This window comes from Callithrix jacchus, chromosome 3 (assembly GCF_049354715.1).
Source record: "Callithrix jacchus isolate 240 chromosome 3, calJac240_pri, whole genome shotgun sequence".
Classification (NCBI taxonomy): Eukaryota; Metazoa; Chordata; class Mammalia; order Primates; family Cebidae; genus Callithrix; species Callithrix jacchus.
The window spans coordinates 135,651,944-135,677,089 of record NC_133504.1 but is presented as its reverse complement, the minus strand read 5'-3'; the positions used below and the strand labels follow the sequence as shown (position 1 = coordinate 135,677,089).

Sequence of the window (25,146 nt, the reverse complement as noted above, 5' to 3'; positions counted from 1 at the left end):
TGTTAAAATATTTAAAAGGTGCTGCCAAGCATTAGAAGAAAAAAGATTTGGGGAGTATAAAAATGATCTCAGACAAATTTTTCAAGACTCTTCTTTTTTGCTTTTTCAAAAATATCTAGTTTATCTTTGATTGTTAATTCTTAAAATTATAATAAGCATATAATAATCATGTAAGACATGATAAATGTGTGACTGTTTTCTATGAAGCATAGTTTTTTAATTTGAAATACCATCTTGAAGGAAAAACAGATGTAACAGTTTTTTATTTATAGGTATATGTAAAATTATGTTTGCATATTTATCTCATATGAATTTGAGAATTTAACTTTCATTGTTAAGGAGGAAAGTAGTAAAAAATGTTAAAATGTTAACATTTTCATTATTAGTATTTCCTTTGTGTCTCTTGAATGCATACTTCAAAACAAATTGATAATATTTACTAACAATGGAAATTAAATTCAGCATCAATTAAATTTAAAAAATAACAGCAATACTTTAATTTAGATAAATCATTTCCATAGTTTGCTGTTGTTTGACTTTTGTTATCCTGAAAAATATTGTTTCACTTTAATAGACTCTTTTACTTTTTAAAGAGTTGTATTGCTAGCTGTATGCAACATCCATTGTCTTTAGAAAGGTCTGTGGAATATACCTACCTGGCAGGGGAGATACCATGATCACGAAGGCGGTTTTCCCAGGGCCAGGCTTATCCGTTGCACTCTGGATGGCTGACCCCTGCAATTTCCCCAAATGTGGGAAACTCGACTGCATAATTTGTGGTAGTGGGGGACTGTGTTTGTGCTTTCCCCTGACTTTTCGTGAAATTTTTATTATATTTATTAAGAAAAAGGTCTGTGGATGCATAAACTTTTTCCTACAAAAAGCCAACAGGGTAAAAAAAATTTAGTGGACATTATTTGGAAGAGTGATACTAATTTTCCCCCAATGGGCATGCAATATCTAAAGAACTTAAAATATAGATTTATATACTGGTTTTTTTTATGTCTATGATATATAGACCTAAAATATAAATACTTAAAAGTAATTTCCTCAAAAGGCAGGGGGGCTAACTCTTACTAATCTGTAATACCAGTATTGCCTAACCTTATTATGATGAGCTTGAATCATGTATGAGTAAAACGTCAGTTATCTAGAATCTTGTTTGGGTGGGTGTGGGGGGAATTCTTTAGGTAGAAAAAACTTTCTGAAAAGTTGAGGGAAATATCCATCCTATTAAAGTGTCCAAACTGCAGATGTTTGCATTTGAATAATAAAACTATTTCCAAAGTTCTTTCTAGGTTGTTTCTGTTTTCCTTAAAGCTGTAGTTATTTCTGCTGGATGACAGTCTGTCAGTACTCTGCTTTTGCTTCTGATTTCTGCTTGTTACAACTCTGTATAAGAAAGAAAGAGTAAGTAGGTCTTGATTGAGGGCCTCTATGAAGTTGAGTTGAATTTTAGTACAGTGTGATTCTCCCCTCCCCAGACATATTTCTTGATCCAGGCTTGTAAGTTACATTGGTTTGATTTCCAGATGTTGGAGTCTCAAATAAGGGACTATTACTGTGGAACATAAAGCACACCATTTTTAAGACCTCAGTACTGAAGATTTTCTGCTTGAAATCTTAGACAAAGTGAGAAATAAAGCTTCATGCGATGAACTGCAGGCAATGTGGGAAGGGGAAAGAAAAAAGGATAAAGCAGAATGGCAATGCAATGGAAATCTGATATTTGATATGTAAGTTAATCCTTTTCAGACCCCCAGCCAGATTTTTTTTTCACATGTGCAGAAGCATTTCTTTATTTCCTTCTTTCTGCTTTTTGATCCTGCATTCTGCCCCCTGCACAGTTGGAATGTTCCCAAAACACTTTGGCAGAGGTCACTTCTCAGAAGCTTTTAAAACTTTAGTTAGAATACATTTATTGATTTTTATTTTTTTAATGACCAGAGGAATGAGGATTTTTGGAAAAAAGCTCATCTGAGATTCAGTGTCTGGCTTGGCAATCTCAACTATTTTAAACCTCCAAGAACAGTTCATTAGATGCCAAGTTCTCATCTTTAGTAAAACACTAAGGATTCTGACATATTGGGGTTTTTTTTGGGATTTGTAATCACCTGAAAATTTAGCCTTATAGATATGTGAGATAGAAATCATTTGTTTTTGGAACTGACGTTAAGAAACTGCATAAGTTTACATAAATGCAATAACTCTTTTAAAAAATTCTATCATAAGTCTGTATAAGGTATTTGGTAGCATGTGTTGGCACAATAACTGGTTCTTACGCTTTTCCCTGTATTTAATAGTTCAAGATTAGATTCTAAATTTATTTATCTAAACTTACCATGAGGGGAAAGGGCATTTTTGTGAATTAAAAACTGGGTAAAGACAAGATAAATAAATATGTTAAGAAAATGATTTTTCTTAGAAGACCATTTCTGCTTTAATGAAGTTTTTTTAATTTCTTACTCAAATTTGGAACATAAACCAGAACAAGATTTTTTACATCCATAACTTGAGATAATTATCATATGAATCATCAAGTGTACACCCTAAGTTATTCTGACTTACACTTCCCAGAATGCATGTTTCAGGTTAGGTTTTGGTCTGTTTGTTTGGCCAGTTTGAAAGAAAAGGAGATAGACCAATTGTAGAATGCTTAAATAATATATCTGTTGAAAGCTGATTATTTTGCGATGCATTTCAAAATGTATAGAGCTTGTGTGAACAGTGAATGTCTCCAATACATTCAAAGTGAATTAATATGCAATCTTTCAAAAATACAGCTACTGTAAAGACTAAGGTGACTATATATTTTCTTTGTATATTCATATTAGAAAAAATATGAGTTTTAAAGTTTATATTTGAAGAAGTGGTAGTGATCAGTGTCACTTAGTTGCAAGTGTATCTTGAAAATTATCTATTTACTTTATGAGTGGTAGTTTCTCATTCTAACAGGAATTCTGAGAACAAATGTTTTCATTCCTGACTTGACTCCTCTATGTTTTGAACAATATTTATTATTAAAAATTTACTGTATCCCTACTGAAATTGAACAAATGAACATTGATCTTTATAATCCCCTTATTACTAAAACTTCTTAAATACTTAAAAATAAATTACTGTTATATTTTCATTACTTACAAAGCAAACTTTCAATTGTTTTGAACTGTTTTGTCATAGAGTATGTATTTACTGTTTAACAATTATTATTTCAGTTATAAACTGCAGGGTAGATTTCAGCATGTTCTACTAGAAAATTACCATTTAAAACTATAGAGGGTAGGCACATTTTATTATAAACAAGAGAAGCTTGATAATTCCCATTATTACAGAAGTTGGAAATCATGATTAGTATGCAAATACCATATGTCATGTGTAGTTATAGTCATAGCCATTTTTGAGGGATAAAAACACAGGGTAAATTATTATTTTTTTCATATTGATAATTTGAAAGCTATTTCTCAAGCAGAGAAAGAAAAGAGCAGGCGTTGCTGAGGAAATGCCTTCCTGGAGGCCCACCAAGTCTTCCTAGGGTTACAGACATGGCCTGTTGACTACTTGTAATGCAGAAGTGCTTAAAGGAGAGCAGGAATCCAACTAGCCCCAGCTATTAGTCCATCTTGCCCATATGGAATTTCCATTTTGTACTGAATCCTTTTCTAGATGTCTGTTCAAGCCTCCATCAGTCACATCTGCTGTATATTTTACCAACTTTTCTCTCTTCATAAGAAGCTTCTTATTTTCCTATATACAACATAATGCTAGAACTCTTCTTGAAGATGGGTTATTCACAACAGGTCTTATTTTCTCCTTTATTAATGTCATGGGACAATGACTGCATAGTTCCTTAGATACCAGCAGTAAGTTAAAGCATCTGTGAGTCAGTCCTCGGCTAAACTTGAAAGAAGGAGTTGATTGTGGCTATGAAAGCTCTCAGAGCTTTGGGTAGCTTTTGATACTTGAGAAAGAATATTTCCCTGCACTGAAGGAAATAAAGAAAAGACATAATCCTTGATTTTAATGTTAATAAACAAAATATCTTCTATGAGAGCAAGAACTGCATCTGTTTACACTGCCCTATTCCTAGGTATTACCACAATGGCTGGGTATATAGAAGATACCTCAGGGAGCGTTCTTCCCTTCCCTTCTTTTGCCTTTGCTTTCCCTATTATATCCCATGGTATGGTATGGTAGGGAATGGAATGAAATGGAATGGTATCCTATACTGTCCTGTCCTTTCCTGTCCTATTCCCCTACCTATCCTGTCCTATTTTACATATGCAGACAGGCAAACTGATAGTCACCACCATATATTTCTTCCCTTCCTTGCGTTAATTATAATGTATTTTGGTACTTATTTAAACAAAATGTAAGAAGCTCAGCCTTCTATAAGCAAAATTGTTGAGTAATATATTGAATAAGGTTTGAGGATAATTTTCTGCATTTTTCCCCTAATAATAATCTGTGAGTTTCCTGTATGTTGTACATTTTTATATCCTTTATAGATTTGTCGATGATTACCAAAAAATCAGTTATATGTTTTTCAATGAGAAGGAAGCTTAAGAGTAATTTCATCTTTTTGTCATGTTAAAAATGAAAATACTACCAGATAGAGAAGGTAAAGGTTTTTTTTAATAGCATAAAATAAATAATTAGTGGGATTTTAATATTAATTAGTGGGATTTTAAATAATTAGTGATCATTTTAACATTGGTCTTCTGGTAAAGTTTATACCTTCTTTCCTTTATTCCTCTATTATTTCCTTTATTCCCTCCTTTTTTACTTACTTTGCATTTAGCCTGCTCTTTTCACTTTGCTTAAAGTAGAGGCTTTGATTATTGATTTGATATCCTCTGATTTTTCTCATGTGGGCCTTTAAAGACATACATTTGACTTTGAGCACTGCCTTTACTGCATCCCATAAATTTTGTTGTGGTGTGCCTTTGCTTCCATTTAGTTAAAATATTTTCTAATTTCTTTTGTGATTTCTTCTTTGATGCTTGGGATATATGGAAATGCTAAAACTTCCATATATTTAGGGATTTCCAAAATTTGTTTTTGTTTTTATTTCTAATTTAATTCTGTTTTGGTTAGGAAACACAATTTATATGATTTTCATCTTTTTGTATTTGCCAAGATTTGTTTTATGATCTGACATTAAGTTTATTTGGAGCTGTGGAAGAGAAAGAGAGGAAAATTCCCTAACAAAATGATGTAGGACCCCCATTGTTCTTACCAAAAGCTCAGTAGTTTTTCTTGATAAATATTTCCTAATTTGTTGTATGACTGGTTTATTTCTATAGTCCTGAAGCAGTTGCTTTTGGCACTTTTATCCAGTTTTATCTTTGATTTTTGTGGAGACTATTTGCCAGCCTCCTCACTTAGCCATTCTCAAAATTCCACCCCCAAATACTTTCCTTTATGAAATTGAGCACTCTCTCTTGGGCCCATAGGGTAACATGTAGAAAATATGGGTGCATTTAAGACGAAAGTTTGTAATACTGATTTAAAGTTTACCAAACATTTAGAGGTGAGTTTGTGCAAAAACAGTTAGTTGAGCCTAATTTTTTGGGAAGATGAGACTTCAGCACAGTCTTTAAAACTTTGAACAAGTGTGCAGGGCATCGCATTAACTGACAAACCACTCTGTTCAGAATAATCTTGTCTGAGGTGCCAGTCAGCAACCCAGGCTGGCTGTTGTGAAAATTCTATTTGGGGTAGAGGGATGTCAAAAAGTGGTGTTTGTAATACAAAAATTGTATTCATCCTTTAGAAATTCTTAAAAACCACACTCTTTGAAAAACAAAACAGTGCTTTTGTGGATTATTGAGCAGAAAATGCACATGAGAAAAATGAAGTCAGGTTGTTCTGGGAACCATTTGCACGGTAGGTTTGAGAGGGGATTAAATGGTGCTCAGAGAGGTACTATTGAGATGTGTAGACCAGAGGAACATGATTAGTAACAGGTGGTTGAACTAAGTACAAATTGTCTTGAACTTTTGCCTTTAAAATATTATGTAATAACTGTGGTAATATTTGTGAATTACAGCTTTCTTATCTGTAAAATAAGGTGAACATTTATTTTCTGTCTATTTCACAGAGTGATGTGGATTAGGATATTGGAAATAGAGATGAAAAAAACAATCTGAGCACTATAGAGGTGCCACAAGATGATGGTTATCAGTAAGAAATGAAAGTAGAAGATATTTGAAAACCACCCATAGACTAGTCGGGTGAGACCTGAAGGGGTAGTTGAAAAAGGATTTGAGCATCATAAGTAAAAAGATAATATTCAAAGGCCTAGTTGAAGGTATAGAGGTGGAATGTCCTAAATGTGGTAATTATGTCTATTTTCAGATCATTGCCTCACATTTTAGTATTTATCTTCCAAACAATTTGAAATGATGGATATGAATGCTATATACTTCTTTTTACAGATAATACAATTATGGTACTAATACTTAACATTTAACTGTCTTATTCTAAAAATGATTTAAGGATTACTTCTCATAGATAAAAAGATATTGCCTCATAAAAATTTCTCTAACTTGTATTGTTTTTTAAATCTCAATTGTCACTGACTGTTTAAAAAAAATCACTGTCGTCTTAGGCTGAAAGCCATCTATGAACTTACAACGGAATCGTCTTTTAAAAACATGTTTGTGCATGTTACTTATTCATTGACTCATGAACATTGACGGGATAGTTCAGTAGGTTATGCCACATAATATTGGAATTAATTTCACTTAGACTGAAAAAAATAAAATATTGTCATCTTAATTCCACAATAATTTTTACTGGGATTCCTGGAATCTTATTTTAATACCTAAAATGTGAAAAGTATCTTCTAACAGTAATCAGTGTCATGAAATTCTGAGATGATTGTTTTCTAAAATATTGATTTGGGGACATTTACTTTCTGTCTTTCATTATAGACATCCCTGTAAGAAAGATTGGCAGTAATAATCAGTATGTTATTAGAAAAGCTTGAGGATGTAGACTCTGAATTTGGCCTTTTTGCATTTGAATTCTCGCGTTGCCACTCAATGTGATAATATTTATTCCAACCTCAGGGAATTGTTTTAAAGGTTAAATATGAATATTACCTGCCAAAAAAGTAAGAATTTTACATATTAAGTAGAAAAATATGTAAATTACTTTTACATATATCTGTTACACATAATAATGTAATGATATATTTTATAAATATGTAAAATGTATGTATGTATATGTATAGACACAGACTCACATTTTCTCTCTCTGTCTGTGTGTGTGTTGTGTGTATCTATCTCTTTCTCTCACTTACTGCTCCACAACTCTAATGCAGAAGTTAGCTCTGTGAGTGCTATTTTCATCTATTAAGTTCATTCCTGAATTCAGAGGACTTAGAGCAGTGCCTGGCATTAAGTAAATATTTGATGAATCAATGAAGTTTCTCTACTTTTTAACCTTGCTATTTCAAGATTAGAAAACTTACCATGAATATTCATATTTATCAGGTATTCCAGTTTTATTTATTATAATTAATGAATGGAATTTTTTTTTCCATTTTGGAGATCTTATATATGTGATTGCTTCACAAGGTTTGATTTAAAGCAAATATTAATTTAACTTTTAACTTTTAATTAAAGCAATCTAGTATTCAAACTCAAAGTATTTCTATCTAATTCTCAATACCTAGAGTGAATTGCAGTGATTTCTGATGCATTGCTTTTTAGGCCACTTTTGAACCATATGGAACTATAAAGTAATGAAACTATGAACATATATTTGCATGTATACCTTTTTATCCAAAATAAACCACAGTTTTTTGTCTTCCCTGAGTGCTTTGCTCCTAATCACATTTCTTAAAAAATATTTCTAGTAGCTCCTTTTAAAAGGTCCCTTTGGATCAAATATATTAATTATAAAACAAATTTAATCTTACTACTTTTTCCTGAAAGAACAGTATCATTTGACATAACACTTTTTCCTGCCCTTCTTGCAATTTTCTTTTCTATTTTCTTCACCCTCCTGCTCCCCTTTTCTTCCTGGCATTTTCCCCTCACATTTGGCTGCCTTCGCATTAGCAGGCCAAGTGGCTCTGTGTAAGCTTGTCCTTGGTCGGAGCTGTCTGCTGACTCTCAAGTGCCATAAGTGGCTGTAATTGAGAGAGGCAATGACATGTTGAATAGCCAAACTGTAAATGGAAGATTCTCTGTCCTTACCTATAAAAAGAAAAGGAACCTGTAAAGGTAGCTATACAAACAAATTCAAAGACACATGTAATAGTGTACTTTTGTTTTTGTTCTCAATTTATGTGCAGCCAATACAGAGAGTTTCCAATAAACAAGTTTTTTTTTGTTTTTGGTGTTATTTTTTCTTTAATTAAGAAATGGAAGTGTTTTGTTTACCCAGTCAGCATTTTGTGGTGCTGATAGTTTTTTGGCTCCTTAGGGAGGGGTGATACAGATTGAGGAAGTCAGTCTCTGTTCTCAAGCAATTCATATTATAGTGTAGCTTTCAGCAAAATCGAGAAATCTAGAAAGAGATATAGGAGTGTCAGGGAAGATAAGATTGGTTTCGTCTGTGGTGGAGTGGGTTTCATAGTATTCATGATAACTTTGTGGACTTAGTCATGCTTGGATGTCGGAATATATTTCCCAGATGGGAGGGAAAAATTAAAAGCTCTAAAAGATAATACTATTGTAGGCAAATCTGTAGAGAACAACCCAGGATTGTTTAGATATGTAGAATATTTGAAGATGAGTTATGCCAGTTCTTCAAAAACCAGGGAAAAATTAACAGCCAATAATTATTGAGAGAATATGCTAGAATAATCTTCTGGTAAAATTTAAGCAGTTGATTTAAAAATTGGTTTTCCTGTCCAAGCAGTCAAATGTGGCATTCAAGTATGAACTTAAATTGTTCTTGTGGTATAAAAACCTCACTAATTGTGCAAATACAAGTGGACACACTCCAAAAAATACAGTGAGGTTCATTGCTTTACTGTTTTTAAGTCCCAGAACAAAATACAATGCTTTCATTAGCTTCCACTAATTTGTTTTTATTTTATATCATAGTATATCTTATTTTAATCAATAGTGATTTGGTAAAGTAGAGCTCAATTTTAATTTTATGCTATTGACTTTCTGCCCTGTATCTCATTCTTTATCCATTTGGGGGAAAAAGTCTAGAATAGATAATGGATTTTGTCATTGTTTAGCATATATATATTTACTTAACCTCCCTATTGCATACTTCCAGTAATAGCATAAATAAATATTAAATATAATAGTAATTAACTAACATAGCTGATTCTCATGTAAAGCTCTTTAAATAGACATACTAGAACATTCAAAAATTGATACGGCCAGTGGCAAAACCATTAAGAAACATTAAATGTCCAAAGAAAAACTACTTTGAAGGACAGTACTATTTTCTGGATGTTAAGAGTCTGTTTTATTGTTTGTTTAATAAAATAAATAAAAAATGTCATGGTAGTTTAAAGAAAATAAAACTCAAATACTTCTATAAATCTTCAATTCAAATAAACTCCTATTTTGGCTTATTTATGATTTTTAAAATTTAAGTTTATTTAGATTATTGTAAATAAATAGGTAACAGTATTTGTGTCTGCATACATAAATAAGGGTGTGCATATTTACATGTGTATGATTAGCTGTGCCAAGGTGTTTCTCAATTTGTTTTCTATGCCTGTTATCTAATAACAAAAGAGATTAAGAGTCATTCCAGTATCTTAGCTAGAAGAGCCTGTGACAAGAAATAAGGAGATTTCTTGGAAATAACAAAATTTCTATTAAAAACTGTTATACTCTTTTCGTTAGCAAAAGTATAAAATCTATAGCTACCAAATTCATCAACTTTCCCAGTAAACATTATAATAAATTATGTAGCACAGGAAGATGTGTCATCTGTATCCTAAATTTCCTCTACATACTAAAGTTCTGCTGTGATGGTTCAGGTATTGTGAAAATCATAGAGTTGGCAAGCATCAAGAAATATTCAAATAGTCTACAACTGTAACCTGAAATAAAATATTTAATTTTCTCATCATCAAATTAAACATTCTTTTCTTTTTTTCAGACATGTTTAATTTGGTAAATCAGAGGAAAAAAACATGGATTTTTAGCAGTTGAAGAGCAAATTAAGGTAATTAGATTATTATTGACATTCAAATAATTTCAAAATTTATTTAAATATATTTATCTTCAAGTTAACATTATTTTAAGTCTTTATCATATTGAAATGCCAGCATATTTATAGTGTGTTACTAAAATGGAATTTTACATACGTTGGAAAATAAATTGCCATTTCTTGTTATACAGTTTCCAAAAATTATATTTCTATTGAAAGAATTATAAATGATTAATTCAAAATATTGCTTTTGCAAGGAAATATACTCCAGCTATATGAAAAATAAATTAGCTAAAAATGACAGTTTTTGTAGGTCTCCATCTTTTTGGAAAGGCACATATGTTTTATTACTTTCTTATCTAATATAGAATAATCATACTGAGTTTTCTTTCCAGTTGCTGCGTGTACACTAACACAATGTGTTAAAGTCATTTTTGTTTAATTCATTCCATTTTCAATTACATATTCATAATGTTGAATATAAATATTAGGTAACAAAATCTATTCATTTGGTAGCAACAAGATGTTTAATATTAAGGAAATTACTTTCAAAAATTGTGTTGTTATTTATCAGAAATATGTTTATGAAGTCCAGTATAAAACATTTCGAGGGGTGTAACTTAAGGTCAATATACATATTTATATCTTCCCCAGAAAATCACAGAAGGCAAAACAGGCCTGCATATTTATCAATCAATCAACAGTATAATTGGAATTTCCTCTTTTCTTGAAGTTACTGAAAGTAATTCCTGTAAGGTTACTTCATGAAATTTAGCGTGTACATTATTATACAGCCTAAAATTGGAAATATACAGCCTAAAATTGGAAATATCAACGTTCTTTACTGTTGTTCATATTAAAATGATTGAAGTTTATTTCATTTTGAATTATTGACATAATTGATATGTGCTTTAATTGCTATCATCTATTTTCAAATATTCCGTACTTTCCTCTGAGGTTCAAGAGTAATGAAACGAGTGACTTAAAACAGTAAATATATTGTACTTGTCTTTGTATGCACTACATTTTCCAGGTGATGTTTTGTCTTTTAAATATTTTTGCCTTTATTTCTTTGTCATTGTTTTCTTCCCCATATTTATTTCTATATGCAAACAGTGTTATTCCTGTTTTACAGAAGAGACATGATTGAATCTCTTTCATTTGTAATTTCATTGTCAGCGTTTTCTTCTTCACATTTGTTCACATATGCGAACAATTAATATTATTTCCTTCTTTCAGAATAGATATGATTGATTGTCTTTCATTTGTATCATTAGCTTATTTATATATTAATAACTAAATTTGGCAGAGATCCTTTTGCTAAGTTCAATATGTAATGGTTTATTTGGTACTTAATGTTAGTCAAATAAATAAATAGACAAAACATGCTCATGCAATCATCCTTTTTAAAAAAATTAATTCAAGCAAACTTAGATATGTTTGTAGTGGGCATATTAAAAACTGGTGAGAAAGATGAAGCACTATAGATACTATTGTGCTCATTTTGAAAGAGTTCTTGACAGATTGCTAAAGAAAGAAAGGTGGGAGCAGTTCACTTCTGCTGAAGGCTCCGAAACCTTCAGAGAAGCTGCGAGATTCAAGGATTTTGACATGGAATGTGACGTTATACGTTCCAGGCCCACACACTAGTTTGTGCAAGAGTCCATAAAAGAGCAAGGATGGCCACTGAGAGACTGCTGTTTCTTTTGAATAATCAGAATGCATTAAGCCTTAATAATATTTAATTTAATGATTGCCACAGGTCCCAAATATGAAGTTTCTGGAGAAATCATAGGGATTGTTAATGTGTTGAATGTTTGACAGATTTCTTTTCTAATGTTTTAATTCATATGTAATTCATATGCCATAAATTCATCATTTTAAAGTATACAATTTTTTTTTTACTATATTCACAAAGTTGTGTAGCTATCACTGCTCTCTAATTTCAGAATATTTTTACTTTTCCGAAAGGAAACTCTGTATTCTTTAGCAGTTACTTTCTGTTCCCCTCTTCCCCCACTCTCTGACAAACACTAACATTCTGTCACTGAGGGTCTACCGTATAAATAGAGTCATATGTTTGGGCTTTTATGTCTGTCTTTTTCAGTTAGCACAATGTTTGCAACTTTTCCCCTTGTAGCATGAATCATTACTTCATTTTGTTTATGGCTTAATAATATTCTGTTATTTGGATATATACCACATTTTGTTTATCCATTTTTCAGTTGATGGACTTTTTTAGTTGTTCAAGCTCTTATGAATAATGTTGCTTTGGAAATTTCTGTACAAGTGTTTGTGTAGGTGTATGTACTTATTCCTCTTGGATATATACCTAAGGTTGAATTTCCTGGGTCATATGTTAACTGTATGATTAGCTTTTTAGGAACTTCCAAATTGTTTTCCAAAGTGGCCGCACCATTTTGCCTTTCCACTAGAACCATGAGAGTGTTTCACATGTTTCTGTATCCTTGTTGAAAGTTGTTGTCTGTCATTTTGATTACAGCTATCCTGTTGGATGCAAAATGGCTACTCGTTGGGATTTTGATGGTGGTGGTTGTTTGAAAGGGTATTTTAGTGTACTCATGTTGCATGTAGTTGGTTAAGTGCATTTATGGAATTACTATCATTTTTAACTAAACTAGTCCTCACATTTAGAAAATTGCTTTTATGTCGTCCTAATGTCAACATTGGAAAATGAAGATTATTTTATTAATACATGCTCAAGACAACAACACGAAAATGACAGGTAATATTTTCCTACTTCTATTACAAGTTATTTTTCGGTTTCATAACATAAACACTGATCAGACTTATTAGGGAGCTAACCAAAAACTTAAAATAATCAAGAAGACTGACATGGATTTCACTCTTAAATCTCAAGTGATTTAACTTATCTTAAGAATATATTTTGTTTTGAGGTATAAGTAAATGACAGTACACAGAAACATAAATAGTAAGAACTGTAATAACTTAACATCTAGAACATAAATGTAAAACCTCTGGTTTTGTTCACCAGGGTTTATACTCATGGTCAGTCTAGGAATTTACAAATTTTTACCAAATATTCTGATAAATCTTTAGAAGTTTCATTTGAGATTTACTGCAGGGAAGGAATACAGTTACTGGAGAAAGCATAGCTCTTTCTGCTGTGGTAAAAATTCCTGTTGTCACATGTAGCAGTTGGAGACCTGTTCCATTTTCAACCTTCTATGCTCTCCAGCTGCGCTGGCTTCATTGCTGTTTGTGGAACACACTAGGCCACTCTACCTGAGAGCCTGGATCTTTCTACCAATCAGTCTCCTCAGTTATTCACATAGCTTGATGCCTAGACTTTAGGTATTCTTTTCTCATGGCAGCCTTCCCTGCACATTCCTATTTAAAAGGAAAACTGTTTGGGGGTACCCTCTGCTCCATCTCCTGTCTTATTTTTCTCCAGAACATATATTCCCACATTACACAAAATTTGTTTAATGCCTCCTTCCATTAGTTTATATATTCTAAATATTTTCTCTTTATAGCATCTTTTTAATTTCTGTTTTTAATGCGTCTTTATATTGTGCCATTGGCTTTGCTCATGGATTTGTATATTAGAAAGATAACTCTGGAAGCAGCATGTGTGAGGCAGGTAGATCACCTAGGAAATATTTGCGATAACTCAGGTGAGGTATGAGAAAGATCCAGTTTAACACAACAACAATAAAGATTGAGTGGTAGAGTGGTAGTAACGCATTTAAGAATATTTAGGGCTGGGCACAGTGGCTCATGCCTGTAATCCCAGAACTTTGGGAGGTCTAGGTGGATGGATCATAAGGTCAGGAGTTGGAAACCAGCCTGTCCAAGGCAATGAAACCCCGTCTCTACTAAAAATACAAAAAAATAAAAAAATAAAAAAATTAGCCTGGCATCTTGGCGGGTACCGGTAATCCCAACTACTTGGGAGGCTGAGGTAGGAGAATTGCTTGAACCCAGAAGGCAGAGGTTACAGTGAGCCGAGATCATGCCGTTGCACTCTAGCCTGGGCAACAGAGTGAAACTTCATCTCAAAAAAAAAAAAGAATACTTAGAAGGCAGATTCATAAGTCTTAGTTACTGACTGCATTTGAATAGTGAGAGAAAAGTCGAAGTCAGAAATGAGTCTCAGGTTTGAAAGTGGCAACCCTGTTTGTGATGGTGCCATTTATTTAGCTGTGCAGGGAGAATTCTTTGCTTATTTGTTTTTATACAGTTTTTATACAGTAACAATGTAATGTCTTCACAGAAATAGTAATGTCTATTTTTTTAACAGAAATAATACCCAGAGCTAGGTGTTAATTTTAATCTCTAGGTAGGAGTGATTTCTACAAATGTAACACTTTAAATTGAAGGTCATTAATTATCTCTCTTTTTTTACCCACTTTTAAAATAGAAATTAAAAAAATAAATTTTGGTTAGCTATGAAATTATGTTTTCTAATTAACTTTAAAACCACAGCAGAATGTGCAGGATCTAAAAATCGGCCATGAGCAGAGTAAAAGCACATTAATTATTCAGTCATTCCTGCTTATTCCACTCTTGGAGATATCGTGGCTGTCAGAATCTGTCAACTGTATATAGTTAGTGCCCTTCAGAATTTACATACATAAATGGTGACCTTTGGGAATCTGCATAAAGATAAGTCTGACATCCGAATGATACCTGCCAGTCAGTTGAGCAAAAAGTTGTCAGTTACTACTTAATCCACAGAGAGAGTGGGCTGTGAAGCTGTGAACAGCAAATGGAATGTATACAAAACAACAAGAATACTTTTTTTCCCACCGAAACAAAAATAAAATTCATTTTTAACAGAATTTTACAAAGGTTATAACTAATTACTTGAATCAGTATTTTTGGTGTGTATAGCTTTTGTCACTAAATCTGTTAAAATGAATGTTAAATTTAAAAATAACTAATTTTAAAATTTAGTTATTTTAAAACAAATGTTTATTACTAGATTTGTATGCTATAAAATGAGTGCATACACATTGTGATGTTAACTTTCTATTTTTTCTATTTTTTATGGCTAAACCCAGAACTAGCAGTAGCTCCGTCAAAATCTTGTGTTCTGATCAGTGCTGTGGATTAGACAAAGATCAGTGTCTAATCCACAGCACTGAAAAAATATTATGATGGTCCAAAAAAGGCCGCTTGTTTCTGCCTGAATCAGGGATCCTATATTGAATAGAGCGAGGTCTGTTCTGAGCTATAACTATTTATAGATTGGTCTTTTGTGTCATAGATAAACAATGCATTATTAGCTATTGATATTTTTCTTGCAAGAGGGGGATTTGTTTACTGTTCTCTTTCAGTTGACAATATACATTAAATTTTTTTGAGAGCATACATTTAAAAGTACTTATTGTAAATAGTTGATGAATTTAAACCAATATAGATACGCATGCAACCACAACTGTTGTCTTTCCATCTGTATGTATGCTTATGGTTTTTTTTTTGGTTTATATGCTTTGTTTTCTGTATAAAATTCTATGAAATGGAAAACCTGTATAGAATTGTGTAATTTTTACCACAATTGGGATACAAAACTGTTTAGCACCTAAAAATTTCTTAGTGCTGCTTCCATGTAGTCAAACTCTGCCTCTGCTCCTAACTCCCAGAAACCGCTGGTCTGTTCTCCATTCCTATACATCATACAATGTGTAGCCTTTTGTGATTGACTTCTTTCTCTCAGCATAATGCCTCTGAGGTCCATCCTTGTTGTTGGGTGTCTCAATAATTCATTCCTGTTTTTTTTGCTGAGTAGTATTTTATTGTATGGATGTGTCACAGTTCATTTATCTATGTACCTATTGAAAACTTGAGTTATTTTTAATTTTTAGTGATATTAAAGATTGTGTTAATCCATTGATACTGCTATAAAATGACACTAGAGACAAGGCAATTTATAAAGAGAAAAAGGTTTATTGTGGCTATGGTTCTCCAGGCTGTACAGGAAGCATGACATCAACATCTGTTCATCGTGGGGGCCTCAGGGAGCTTACAATAGTGACAGAATGCAAAGGAGGGCTGGTGTATCTCATGGCCAGAGAGAAAGCAAGAGATGGAGAGGGGTATTGCCACACTCTTAAAAAAAAATCTCATGCGAACTCAGAGTGAGAACTCATGCATTACTTCAAGAAGGGCACCAAGCCATTCATGAGGGATTCACCTCCATGACCCCATCACCTCATACCAGGCTATGCCTCTAACATTAAGGATTACGTTTCAACATGATGTTTGGAGGGGATAAGCATCAAACCATATCAAGTTGTTATGAACATTCATTTGCAGTGTGTGTGTGTGTGTGTGTGTGTGTGTGTGTGTGTATACATGTATGTGCATAAGTTTTAATCATTCTAGGTTAAATACCCAAGTGTAGGATTACTGGGTCATATAGTAAGTCTATATATTGATTTTTTAAAAAATATTTATAAGTTGCATTTCTATTACCTTTTTTGTCCCAGTTTCTATTTGTTTGTATTTAAGGTGCCATTTTAATATATAAATTGCTGGTATGCAGAAACTTTTATCTTCTTCAAACACTGGATTTTGTTAATTTTCTTAATGCTAGGATGATTGTGGCAAGACCTGCTTTTATGGCTCTTTGAATGTAGGTAGGAAAATTATCCAAGTAAAAAATGCTACTTTTATGATATCTTTCTTCTGTGATATTTTTCATTTTTCTTTATGAGTTTGTCCTGTTTACTCTAGTAGATGATGCCAAAATGATTGAACATAGAAATACGGCTTAACTGTTTTCGGCACTGGATGTGATATTCAGCTGTTTTATTCTAATTAAAGCTCATGTCAAGTGCCATTCAAAATTTACATGCATAAATGGTTTTCTTATTACATATAAAAGAGTCTCATGAGAAAATATTTACAAATATACTCTAACAAATTTGGTCATGTAGTCAAAACCTCTTTGATTAAATACACCAAATTATGAAACGATAGAGATCCTAAAAATGAAACATGAGTCTGACATTGGCTATTAGGAATAAGAACCAAATAAACACTAAAAATCATCACAAAAATTATGAAATATAGTTGGCTATATCCCTTATATGTCATGGCAAAGTTTCTCTATGCATCCATGAACCACTGAGGTATACACAATTTTCAAATGTTCTGATTAGGAAGAATCCTGGATAAGATTCGCTTCACTCTAAGCCTGGTTTTGCTGTTAACTTGCTCTGACACCCAAGGCACATCATATAATCTCCCTGGATTGTAGTATTCTCATTTGTCCAATTAGCCAGAACAGCTCTAGATTATCCATAAATGACCTCCTTGATCTAAAACAATATGATGCTGCAATTCTGAGATGATCTTGGGTCATTGAGAAGAAAAAGTTATTGGCCTCTGTGTTTAGCATACTCTGTCAGAAGTCAAAGATATGCACATTTTAGAGACTTTAAGAACTACTCAGAATTAAAAATAAAAAGTTTTGATGCTTCACAGAAATCCACTAAGTAATCCAGAAACTTAAATATTATAAAATCATTAATTTTGATAATGTTTTTCAAAAGCTTAATATTAAAAAAGACTTTTAGATGTAAATTAGATTAAGCAAATATATGAGTAAATGTAAATTAATATCCTCATTTTTTAGTATAATGAGATTTTATTGAGAATTTCATTTACAATTTTTTTTCAGAATTTAAAATGTCAATAATAACTTAGAGCCTTTACTTAATTATGAATCAAAGGCTTTATTATATATTCTTCATGTTTATCAGGGTGAATATGGATTTTTAAAAATTTATATACTTATAAGAAAAAATATATAAACTTATTTTAAAAGCTTATATACTAATAAGAAAAGGAGACATTAAAAATATCACTTATATTGGTGTAATGCAGAACATTAAGTACCATCTTTCAAATGCTAATAAATGTCATCATAACTCTTGAAGAGAAGTATAAAATATGTTAATTTTAATTTACTTGAAAATAAATAACTTATTTACTACATATTGTATTAGTGTCTGGTGTGCATAAGACCTCGGCTGTGTTCTGGTAATAATGCTATACATCTGGAGAAAACCGGAAGTCTGTCTGGGGATACAGAAACCTGTACTGCTAGCTGTAGAATAATATGACAAGTACTCTAATAGGAACATGAGGAATAGAGAGTAATCAATTCTTAATAAAATTCTTTGTGAAAACTTTGCAGAAGTCATAGCATATGAAAAGGATTTTATTACTGGAGAACAGAGAATGGACATTCTAAGAGTATGGTCGTGGTAAGACCATATTCTTTATAGAATCACGAATAATCTGTTTTGGATAGAATATAATTTTCCTGAGTGATGGAGTATTGTATAAATAAGCAAACAAGAGGAAATTTAAGGACGTATTAGGAAAACTCTTTTTATATTATTATGTATTTAGTAGGGACCTAAGTATACAGGTATTATTGTGATATTGCTTTATTAAAGAATAAGATCTCTAAAGAGTATAAGAGATACATTAAAGGTGGGATAAAATGATCAGACAAAAATCCAAAATGGATGACTGGATCTCATAGTTACAATATTCTTTGAACTGTTCCCAAAAAGCAGTTCCTGAGCACTGATGAAAAGTTCAACTGACAAACTCCCCTCACTGAAATTTTACACAAACCATTGAAATATATACATTTAGAATTTTGTTTGGCCCAGGAGTACCAAACTTTTTCTTCTTTAAAACATTATGAAGTTCATACTTAAATATAAAAGCTTACATATCTTTTGTATCCATCCATTATACATGTAGTTTTTTCTTGATTCCTAAAGTGTGTTTGTGGAAGAGAATTTAATTGCTTTAAAGAAAGAAAGAAAGAAAGAAAGAAATTGGATTGCTTGGTTTGGCTTACTGCTGCCTTCAGTGTTCTGAGAACAATAATGCAATTAGCTAAAATGTTTATTCACAAAATTTAATTCCTGGGGAGAATGTTCTCAAATTGCCTCTTGTAAGTGTAATGGAAGTAAGCAGTTGTTTGTTGGCTTTGTTGCCAAAATTGTGAGTGGCTAGATTTTTATAAAATTTGGTGTTAATATATGTGTAATCTTGTAGACTTCCATTTTAAAATTTAATGAAGAAACTAAATTTTATAGATAAGTTTGTTAATTATATTCAGTGTTCTCAGCCACAGCTGAAGGAATCTTCAGTGTTATTAATTATTCCACAAATAAAAAATTTAGTAGAATTTAAATTTTAATTTCACTTTAATTTCAGACCTAATTAAATAAACTAAATTAATAGTGTTTTTGGATTGTCAGTTCCTGGACAATCTAGTGATAAGGGGGTTGAAAATGTAAGTGTGCTATTTATTCTGGACATAGTATTAATATACAAAAAAATGAATGCTTATTCTCATTACACCAGTATCAATCAATATTGCAGCTTTAATTTTCTACAATAACACCTTTGAAAATAATTGATAATAGGATAAGGACAGAGGAAATGTATTATAAAACCTTTGCTGTATGTATAGCTTATATGGTTTCTGAAAAGTTATCCCCGGACAAAGCTTATACAGATAATTTCTATTAACTATCCTTTACTGTGTTATATTAGTTCAGGTGCTTTTCTCTCAGCTGGCCTATTTTCTAGCTGCAGTTTAAACATACTATTACATGTTAATTTTACACAACAAATATAATAAAAATATAAAGGTTTTAGTAGGTAATGACCTATTCTGAATTTGTTCAGTAAAATACTCTAACAAATTAAAGTTTTCATTTAAAAAATAGCTAATTATAACCCATTTGAAAGAGACCAGAAAATGATAAGATATTTTAAAATGTTTTAACTGGTAGGGACTTCAATAAAATACCAGGGAACACATTTAGTATAAAACTATTTGGAAAACTTTGATATGGAGGGGTATACTGAGCTGTTAATGTAGAAAAATTAACACATAGAGTTATCCCACCTGTTGAGAGCACATTGTGCTACGGCTAATTGACAAACAAGAAATAATGAATGGAGTCTCCGCCAAACTAACCAGGGTGTTTTGTTGTTATGAGACCCTAAGTTGGGAAAAACACATGTGAATTGAGATCGTATTCAAGTTGTATTTACTAAAGCCTGTTTAGCTAAGGAGGGAAAGGGTTTATTTGTTAAGTGCTACCTACAGTGTGCTTTTCACCCAAATGCTTGACAGATTTCTTGTACATACACCTCATCTAACAACCACATCCTTTTAGCTTTAGCTGTAGCAGAAAGTGAACTTTTAACAAAGTTTAAAATTAATGAAAAGCCATTAGATATTTCTCATTCTGCATATTTATGTTCAATATATTTAGAATGCAAACTAAGTTATAATGGCCCATTCCTGTCGTTCATGATGATAAAGTTTTTCATTTAAAAAATTATTTACTTTTTTTGATAATGCCATAGATCAGCCCAAATCGAGTATTAAAAAAAGAAGAAACTTATAAGAGTATACATATCAAATTACATAATCACATTTGTGATGTTAATTTCTAAGGAGAGATTATTACTTGGTTTACATTGGCTGAATGATTACCAGCTTGATTCAGTTGAACCGAGGTCTTGGGCATCATTTCAATTTAAGGGCTTTGATCTCTTTTTTTTTTCTTTTCTTTTCTTTTTCTTTTTTTTTTTTATAGAAAGAAAAAAAAAGGTGTGAAGGAGAGGAAGAAAGAGGAAGAAAAAGGGGGAGAGAGAACGGGAATGTAGCTTTATTCTAAAAATGGGTGTTAATAATGGCCAATCAATATTTTGTGTATTTCAGGTGGAGAATGTATATTTTGTGTATTTAAAATGGAGAGCTCTATAAATATTTACTGAGTTTACTTGTTCTGGATCTGAGTTCAAGTCCTGGATATCCTTATTAATTTTCTGTCTCGTTAAGTCTAAATCTCTTTATGAGACTTATGTATCTGGGTGTTAGGATCATTAGCTCTTATTGTTGCATTGATCCTTTTACCACTATATCTTTGTTGCTTTGAAATCTATTTTATCAGATGTGAGAATTGCAACTCCTGCTTTTTATTTATTTATTTATTTATTTTTGCTCTCCATTTGGTTGATAAATCTTTCTCCAGCCCTTTGTTTTAAGTCTTTGTGTATCTTTGGATGTGAAATGGGTCTGGATATAGCATATCATTAGGTTTTGGCTGTATCTTTTGATTGGAGGATTTAGTTGACTTAAATTTAGGATTACTGCCATTTGATGTTAACTGGCAATTTTATCCATTCATTGATGTAAATTCTTCTTTATGTTGATGCTCTTTACTTTTTGGTATATTTTTAGAAAGGCTAATACTGGTTGTTCCTTTCTATGTATAATGCTTCTTTCAGAAGCTCTTGCAAAGCGAGCCTGGTGGTAATAAAATCTCTGAGTACTTGCTTGTTCATAAAAGATTTTATTTTTCCTTCAATTGTGAAGTTTAGTTTGGCAGGATATGAAATTCTGGGCTGAAAGTTCTGTTCTTTAAGGATGTTGAATATTGGCCCCCACGGTTTCTGCTGAGAGATCTGCTGTAAGTCTAATAGGCTTCCCTTTGTGGGTAAACTGACCTTTCTCTCTGGCTGCCCTTAGTATTTTCTTCTTCGTTTCAACCCTGGTGAACCTAACGATTATGTGCCTTGGGGTTGCTCTTCTTGAGGACTATCTTTGTGGTGTTCTCTGTATTACCTGGGATTGAATATTGTGCTGCTTTGCTAGAATCGGAAAGTTATCCTGAATAATATCCTGAAGAGTATTTTCCAGCTTGGATTCATTCTCTTCGTCATATTCAGGTACACCTAACAAACATAAATTAGGTCTTTTCACATAGTCCCATATTTTTTGGAGACTTTGCTCATTCCTTTTTATCCTTTTTTCCTCTATTCTTGTCTTCTCATTTTATTTCATTCAGTAGGTCTTCGACCTCTGATATTCTTTCTTCTGCTTGATCAATTTGGCTATTCAAACTTGTGCATATTTTGCTAAGTTTTTGTGTTGTGTTTTTCAACTCCGTTAGTTCATTTATATTCCTCTCTATATTGTCTATTCTTGTTAGCATTTCGTCAAACCTTTTTTCAAAGTTATTAGTTTCTTTACATTGGGTTAGAACAAGTTCTTTTAACTCCCAGAAGTTTCTTATCATCCACCTTCTGAATCCTACTTCTGTTAATGGCACACAGTCCTTTTCCATCAGGGCTTGTTCTGTTGCTGATGAGGAACTGTAATCCCCTGTAGAGGGAGAGGGGTTCTGATTTTGGATATTCTCAGTCTTTTTAGGCTGGTTTCTTCCCTTTGTTATGAATTTACCCATCTGTCGTCTTTACAATTACCGCCTTTCTAGTTGGGTTTCTGAGTGGACACCCAGTTTATTGATTCCCAGAGCTGGAATCTGAGCAACCCACTGCACCGGCCAAAATGGCAGTGATAAGACTGATGGTGCTCTTCTGCCCAGGAATCTCCTCCCGTTTACTCTGCACAAAGAGCTGCTGAGCTGAGGCACCGACAAAACCACTGCTCCCGCCACAAGAGTCACGCTGGCAACCCGTGGGGCCCCTCCACTGGGAATCTTCTGGTCCATGAGTGATGAAAATTCATCTGAAAGTGTGGTGTGTTCTTATTCTCTGCGCTTTCACTGGGAGCTACAATCCCGAACTGTTAGCGATTGTTATTAGATCAATCTTGAACTGATCTCTAACAAAGTATTGTACAGTGTGGTAAAAATAGAGTAACCCACACAATTTTGGCTTTCCCAATTACTACCTTTTCTGTTACATCTAAGTTTAGATCATCCAGGAGAGAAATCTTAATTTGTCATTATTATTAATGTATAAAGTAGTAACTATAAATTTAATGTAAATCTACCTCTTTTCCAGCAAATGTATTTATTTATAATTTAACACTAATAACATGTATTGGTATAGTGCTTTGACTGGCCTTTTGATACTTCTAATATGTAAATGAATATTCAAGTCAAATTCACTGAGTGTCCATTATGTTCCAGGCACTATGAAATGTACTTTTATGTAATTTACTAGATAATCTATTAAGCTAGTAAGGAATATGTTACTATTATTATTTCCACTGAGTAAGACTTTGATTCAGGAAAATAAAATTTTATATTTTACTAGTTTTCTAATATGATAAGTATATATTTATACTACAAATTTATACAAAACAATAACAATAATGCAGTTTCTAGGACTTCAGGTTTTTAGCAAATGTCATCAAATGTTATGGCATTATTTACAATTGTTGCCAAATTATATAGAGTTACACCTTTTAAACCACAAAGTTTTTTTTCTTGCACATTAACATTACCACTGTCTTTTTCCTGTTAACACCTTTTCACTTGTTCTCACAAACTTAATTTTAAAATTTTAAATGAATTTCACAGTCATCCTAGGAAGTAATTCATTTACAGGAAAATACATTAAGGAACTGGACAGTCGTGACTGAAGCTGGGTCATGCTCCATTTGTGTTCTATCCAGCCTTAAACACAAATAGTCAAAAAGAAATGAGGCAAATGTGGGGATGTGGTGGGGGAGGGGAGCTATGAAAGCATGTGACCTTCTGCGGTCCTGCTTTTTCAAACTCCTTCAGAGCTCACCTTATTGCCTAGAGACTTGTGAGTTGAAAGCATCTTTCTAGCTCTCAATTCCTGGCTTTCTCTGTTATTTCCTCAATTTTAAACTCTTGTGCACCACATAGCCAGCACACCAGTATTCCTAAGATTCTGGGTGAGAACAGTTCTGTGCTGAAATTTTCTAATTGCTTCATGTGACTAGCTAAACCAGGAAGATTTGATAACCTGTAGTATTAGCCAATTTCCTATAAAAAACAATTGTCAGTATCGACTGGTCTTTTCAGGCTCCAAGTGGTATGTTGAATCTCTTATTACTAAGAATCATTTCTCTAAAGACAGATTTTAAACTTTAAATGAAAGACTCTATTTCTCTGTCTTTTACTACCAATATCACTGGAATGTATAGCTGTTGAAAATATAATGGGCAAATGATAAAGTAGTCATTGGAGAGTGATCCATGTTGTAATTTGAACAGGCAAGTAAATCTGGACTTTGTAAACAGAGATGCTCTGTTGAAATTTCTGGAGGGAGCCATTCTTCATATTATTGTAGAAGTCTTTATCACACTCACTAGGCTAGGCTCTGAATGATGAAATAATAAAGTGATATTGGTTTTGCTGATTTTTACTTTACCTTGTGAACAAAATCTTTGAACAATGTCTCAATGAAACTGCAATCCTGAAAGTGTTAATGTCTTTTGTGGTATGTTCAAGAATTAAGAATAAGAAATAGTTGAAGGAAATATGATTAAAGAGTCATTTATTAGAAAGTAGCCTTTGGAACTTTAAAAAGAAAAAAATGGTGATTTTTACTTTGAGTTTTATATGGATTGAAAAAAAATAAATTTTGGCAGACCCTTCATTAAATATCATGAAATGATAATCATGAGCCTTTGTAAATGTATTGACCATAAATGGCACCACATTCCAACCTGAAGATTTATTATTTTTTCACTGAGATCAGTTATCTTTTTCTCTTATGTCTATTAATATTTAAAACCTGGCAAGAATTTTTAATTTAAAATCTTCAGCCAGACTTGGTTAGCAGGTTCAATTCATGTTGGTCCTATCTAGCAAACTTAACTTGATGATTCATTACTTGGTAAAATAACTATTTACTTTTTGCTTTTCCTGGCTTCCCTAGGTTTTGCTGACCATTTCATCTTTTAGGATTCTTCTTTCCTTTTATCCTCCCTCTTCACTTCTGGAATCTCTGATATCTAATCTCTCTCTCTTTTTCTTTCTCTCTCTCTCTCTCCCTCTCTCTCTTAATGTATTTGACTTCCTTGCCATACTCTTGAAATAGGAACTGACATATTCAAAGGATCTTTCAATATCTAATATCTAATCTGATGTAAAGAACATGTAAATAAAAGAATCTTAACTTTTATCCTTCTCTTTCCTCTCTTCTTATCTTTTACATGTACTTTTTTACTTCCAAAACTGTATC

The 25,146-nt window shown here is 32.4% G+C and overlaps 1 protein-coding gene and 1 non-coding gene across 51 annotated transcripts in view; both read left to right on the top strand.

The window, feature by feature from the left end:
- The window catches only part of ADGRL3 (adhesion G protein-coupled receptor L3), an 850,050-nt gene that overhangs the window by 171,143 nt on the left and 653,761 nt on the right, over window positions 1–25,146 (top strand). For all 50 annotated transcript variants that reach the window (XM_078367177.1, XM_078367171.1, XM_078367163.1 and 47 more), the window contains one exon: window positions 10,087–10,152. The gene's annotated coding sequence lies outside the window, so the exon portion shown is untranslated. The remainder of the gene's footprint in view (window positions 1–10,086; window positions 10,153–25,146) is intronic.
- On the top strand, window positions 649–811 carry LOC118152650 (U1 spliceosomal RNA). The gene has a single exon (XR_004741380.1). It is a non-coding gene; the product is annotated as a U1 spliceosomal RNA (small nuclear RNA).